The sequence below is a fragment of the Lampetra planeri genome, chromosome 40, assembly GCF_965212315.1.
Source record: "Lampetra planeri chromosome 40, kcLamPlan1.2.h2, whole genome shotgun sequence".
In the NCBI taxonomy this organism is placed as follows: Eukaryota; Metazoa; Chordata; class Hyperoartia; order Petromyzontiformes; family Petromyzontidae; genus Lampetra; species Lampetra planeri.
In genome coordinates this window covers 2,820,009-2,825,503 of record NC_136146.1, presented here as the reverse complement: position 1 = coordinate 2,825,503, position 5,495 = coordinate 2,820,009, and the positions used below count along the sequence as shown (strand labels likewise).

The 5,495-nt window shown below is 45.4% G+C and overlaps 1 long non-coding RNA gene across 1 annotated transcript; it reads right to left on the bottom strand.

Moving 5' to 3' along the window:
• Positions 1-400: 400 nt before the first annotated feature.
• On the bottom strand, positions 401-5,132 carry LOC144731726 (uncharacterized). Its single transcript, XR_013588006.1, has 2 exons — positions 4,274-5,132; positions 401-2,152 (listed from the first exon to the last, which is right to left on the bottom strand). It is a non-coding gene; the product is annotated as an uncharacterized LOC144731726 (long non-coding RNA).
• Positions 5,133-5,495: the final 363 nt, after the last annotated feature.

The window sequence follows — 5,495 nt, the reverse complement described above, 5'->3', positions numbered from 1 at the left end:
GTGCTGTATTGGGAAAACTCCACCATAGGAGTCTTGTGATTTAAATGCGGCTTTCCATAACACGTAAATAGTACAATAATAATTATTGATATTATCATGATTCTAATATTAGTGTAATGTATGCAAATGCTCTGCCAATTAGGCTATGGAGTACAATGTTGCGTGTCTCTGTGTGTGTGTCTCTCTGCGTGTGTGTCTCTCTATGTGTCTCTCCCCCATGTGTCTCGCTCTCTCTGTGTGTCTCTCTCTGTGTTGTCTCTCTGTGTGTCTCTCTCTGTGTCTGTGTTGTCTCTCTATCTGTACATGTCTCTCTCTGTGTTTGTCTCTCTCTATGTGTCTCTCTCTATGGACCATGTGTCTCGCTCCGAGCTTGCATTCATTCACACCTGATGACGGTTGCTTGTGTTGCAATCGAAACGTGGTATTCTATTATTTATTTGCTTTTATTTCAACGTGACTTTACCAAAAGAACCAAAGCGAGTACAATGTTGTTTCACCGTGCAGTGGTACACGAGAGATAAATCCCATGGGCAACAACTCCGTATCAAAGACTAACCCATCGTATGGAGTTGTATTCTCTTCTTAGCGGTCTGGCCTTGTGTGGACGAGTTAGGCCACACCATGCTCTCAAGAGCAGCGGTTCTCAACCGGGGGGTACGCGGATCCCTGGAGGTATGTGTCAATAACCCAGGGGGTTACACGAGGCGATTCATAAATGTGTGAGAGAGTCATCGGTGCATAATCTCGTATGACTCTGCCAATATAAATAACTACAATAACATTTTACATCCATATGGTAACCTAGAAGGGCATGCACTAATTCATCTCTAAACTCATTCACCGTAAAACAATGTGGTTGCCGAGAGTAACCAGCGATTTGTGGACACATTGTGTCACACGTGCAGAGCGTCCGTTGAATTCAGCTTAATTCGCTTGCAATTACGAGCAAGCTAGGATACCTCACAAAATTTAGAATTGGTTAAAATAGTGATGCTCGTTATTCGTGCATTCATTTCTCAGAACGCAACATTCAACAACGGCAATAAATGTTGAGAACCACTGCTCTGCATGGCCTCTACAGGCCTCCCTCTAGTGGAGGACCTTCCACGCCCAGGTGAGGGTTATTTACAGCAAGGACCCCGCCTCTACCTCTGCCGATAACTTCGCTCGTTTGCGAAGCAGCGGCCCACGTGGCCACATTTCTCCATAATGAGGAAGCAAGATGAGCAAAAGTACAAGCTTGTTCTCCTGCGATGTGTTTTTTAGTCCTCGTAGGTAACGCACTCTTTGGCTTTACTCTGAGTTGGTGTCACATTTTTTTTTGGGGGGGGGGGGTGGTTATTTTTGTAAGTGGAGGTGTTTGCAATTAAGCACTGGATGCTACTCGGTGGTTCACGAACCCAAGGAGTTTGTAGCCAACTTGTACCTTGGTTGGAATGAGCGTGAATCTAAAAAAAAAGTGACGATGTCTCACGTCGACTGTTTCGAGAAAATTAGCTGACAATGTATACAGCTGTAGATTACACAAGTTTATTTCCATAATCGGTGTCCCCTCATGTGCAGAATGCTGAGATATTTATAGTATATATATAAAGTATTTCTATTAAATATGTTAGATAATGCCATTGTTTGCGAGACTCATTCAGTGGGGGAGCCATCTCTGTGCCAATTTACCAGACAGCTTTGTCAACCGTATCCTCCGTTCGTTCACTAAACACACACATTTTAAAACGACGACACCGGAGTCACGCGTTTTTGTTGTTGCTCACAAACGCGAGCTTATTATAGACATCACGCGCTCATCGTGCGAACAGAGATGCAGCTCAACATCTATTGTCCCGTGCGAGAACGTAACGCGTTGCTTTATTATTTACCGAACCCCCCAAATAAATATATATATATATCGTCGCTTAAGATTTGTGCTCTCTCTCGTGTGGGCGTCAAACATCGTCTTCTGTGCCCGCTCGCGTGCAAGCCAGACCCTCCACCCCCTGGTCCCTCCAAGGTGGCGGCTCCATCGGCGTTTCTCGGCAGCGGCGTCGTCGCAGAGTGGAGCGCCTTTCCACGTGCGACGATGTTGGGAAAAGACATTCCGTGCGATGCTGGCACTCCACCTTCGCTATCTGATGTGGCGTGGCCAGGAGAGGTTTTGCTGCGAGTGTTCAAATGGCAACAACAACAAATCCACAAATTAGAAAACGCACTCGTGAAATAATGCTGCTCGACAGCGGCAGATATTCACGTCCCTAAATTATTTAAAGTACACTGCTTCATGCTCATGTTTTCAACGGCATTTCATTTCTCTCCCGCGTTTTACTTTCGGTTGCGCTGCAGGGGGTGGCTTTTCTGCTGTTGCGAGTGTTTTTTTTTCTTAACAGGCGTCTGTATGAGACACGTAAACTCAGTGGCATTTTTAGAATGCTCCCCCCCCCCCCAAGGCTGAGAGCGCTGCCTTCTAAAGAGGTTGGAGGGCAAACAACAGCGACCTGGGTTCATTTGCTGTCAGATTCAGAATGAATCTCATTTCCAGAGCCAGGAACAGAGGGGAAAAAAAACATCCTCGCTCCGATCTGAATTTACTACTTTTGGCTATGAAACTATAAAAAGAGAAGACGCTTTGCTTCACTGCTTTATGCGTTTGGGGTTGGGCACACATATTCTGACGGAGATTACCCTTTGTATAATTAAACGTGAAGCCATCGCTGCTGGCACTGTTAGCGGTGCGATATACATATAGCTTTACATATTACATTATTACTTTTACTAAAAAGTGCCCAAATAAGCATGGAGAGATGCATCTTTCGAATTACATTGGGAGACAGAAAGATGAACACTTGAATGTAAGCTGGTCAGAACGTTACAAGAACAATATAAAAACACAATAGGAGTGCAAAGTATTGGAAAGGTAAAAAAATCAATAAAAGATAGACAGATTAAACTAAATAATGTTTTTCTCATCTTACCAGGTAAGGCCCACTGAGTTATTAGCTTATTTTTTTAGAAGCGACCTGGCCACAAATGATAGCTCAACGAAGTGGCTTATCACGTGGCAATGTGTGAGAGTAAAATAATCAAAATCATCGAAGACGTGATCCAAAAGATTAAAAACAGAAAGTGGTATTATCAGTTCTGGAATAAGCTATTGCAGGGCCTATAGCATATGTTATAAAGGGGGCCTACATAAAAAAATGTATTTATTAAAACACGTAATTTTTAACTTGCATAGTAAAGTAAATGTATTTTTTCATTTGCTATACAACCAGATAATACGACAAATCGCTAACCTTAAACACCCAGTCGTTCATAAAAGTTGAAGGCAGTATAGTACTATAGTAAGAGCAAGTGCAGAATCACTGAACCAAAATTGATAGCTTGAAAGCATTTAGCGCGGGGCCCTTTAAAGTGCGGGGGACCGTAGGATATGCAGCTACTTTTGCTACGAGGATAATCCGGCACTGGGTATTATTGGGCAGGACAGTTCGCTAGCAAGGACCACCACGGCTGACGGTCGAGAAGAAGAAAACAGATAGTCCCCGAGTTTTGATGGTCCGACTTACGATATTTCGATCTTACGATCGCGATACGATACGTTTAATGCATGTTAAAAGTTTTTATAGCGGAGAGGATTGTTTTCTGAAACAACTTTCGATTAAATTACAGTTCATATAGGTAGGCTAGGAATTTACTTTGTTTTTTTGTTTACATTTTACTGTGCAATACTGTATTGTAATTAATAAATACAGCATATAGTTTATACAGTACGGTACTGTAATTGCTATGTTTTGCTACATTATCACCATTCTCTAAGACTCCTGGGTAGGCTAGGCCATCTTCGACTTACGATATGTTTGACTTACGATGGGGTCGTCGTAACGCATCTCCATCGTAAGCAGAAGACTACCTGTGTAACGGTGACAGCCAAAGAATGGAATGCGAGATGATTTCCACAGAGGAGATGGAGCAATGGAATCAGTTAAGTTGCAAATGTGGATTATTACATCGAAATATCGTGATAGATGGTGATAGTGGTGGTGGTTCCGGATGGTCATCCAATAGTGGATTGATCGTGACAGATAATAATGATAATGTTATTGATATAACTATTGGTTTAAAGGTCAATGAATGTTGCACTTGAGGAACGTGTATTGGTCTGTCCACATCTCAGTTTTGCGAACATTCCTGTTGCAATGGCAAATCAGACCTAGAACCTCATTCTCTGATATCTCGTTGCGCGTGATGTTTGTCAGCAGTTCTCCTGCTGTGTTTGTCTCACCTGATGACGGTTGCTTGCGTTATGATCGAAACGTCGTGATCTATTAATTTTCGATCTTCGTGACTTTACCTAAAGAACCAAAGAGATTTTAAAAGAAGCTCACGATTTCAAATGCCGCTCCCCCCCACCACCCCGACCCCTGAGACCACGTTTGTGCAAAGCCACTTCGTAATGCCTAAACAACAACACAATCAACTGGTTCCAGTTGTCCTGCAAACGTTCAATAATAACTCAACATTCTCCATCAGGTCATGCAGTGGGCGGTGGTAGCCCTGCCGGCCAGACCTCAAAATCTTTATACATGTCAATAACGTCCCTTGAATGTCAAAAAATCACCCCCCCCCCATCCTCCAGCGTGATAAGCGTGCCCTTAATTAAGGACGCTTTTCTGTCGTTATTCGCATCCAGAGCAAGCGCATCTCGAGCAAATTAAATGCTGATTGCTTGAGCGGCTCTATGCAACCCGCAAAAGATGAAGCCCGGGTGCTGTTGCTGTTGTCGGCTGTCGTCATAGGGATATCGGTATTCCGACGATGCTCGCCACAGGAATGAGTCACCTGTCCAGCCGAGCATTGATGCAAAATGCATCCAGGGGGTGGAGTTGACCTCGCGTGAGCAACGGAGTTCGCGCCGCTCTCGGTCGGCGGCAAAAGGCTTCGGCTATTGACGCGCATTCATCAGACGCCTCCGTTACCCGTCACGGGGGAGTTCAAATGGATAGCAGTACTCGTGCATCGCACACACACACACAGTGCTCGCACGCTGATGTGTGTGTATGTGTGTGTGTTCAGAAGCGTGGGGAGCGGTGGTGGAGCGGTTAGCGCGCTGCGCTGCGAACTCGGCGTCCCGAGTTCGATTCCCGCTCACGGCCAACACCGGTGACGATTATCTGGTGCGATGTGTAAACATCGCCACTGGGGAAACAAAGGCGGCCGGGCGTGGTGTTGGCCACCCTCCCTCTCGTGTGCCGTGCCGGCCTTTATAGGTGCTCACTAACAGCACTTGCCCCAACAGTCTGTTAAGGTTATACGGGGATCTTTGTCTTTGTGCAGAAGCGTGGCGCTTGCCAGCCAGGAGGTGCTCGCGAACAGCACTTGCTCCAACAGTCTGTTAAAGGCTATACGGGAGGGGGGGGGGGGTCTTTGTCGAGAGGCATTGGAGAGCGACGGAAACACGCCCCCACACGAAGAGCGACGATGCCAGCGCGCCGGAGGGGCAGCCG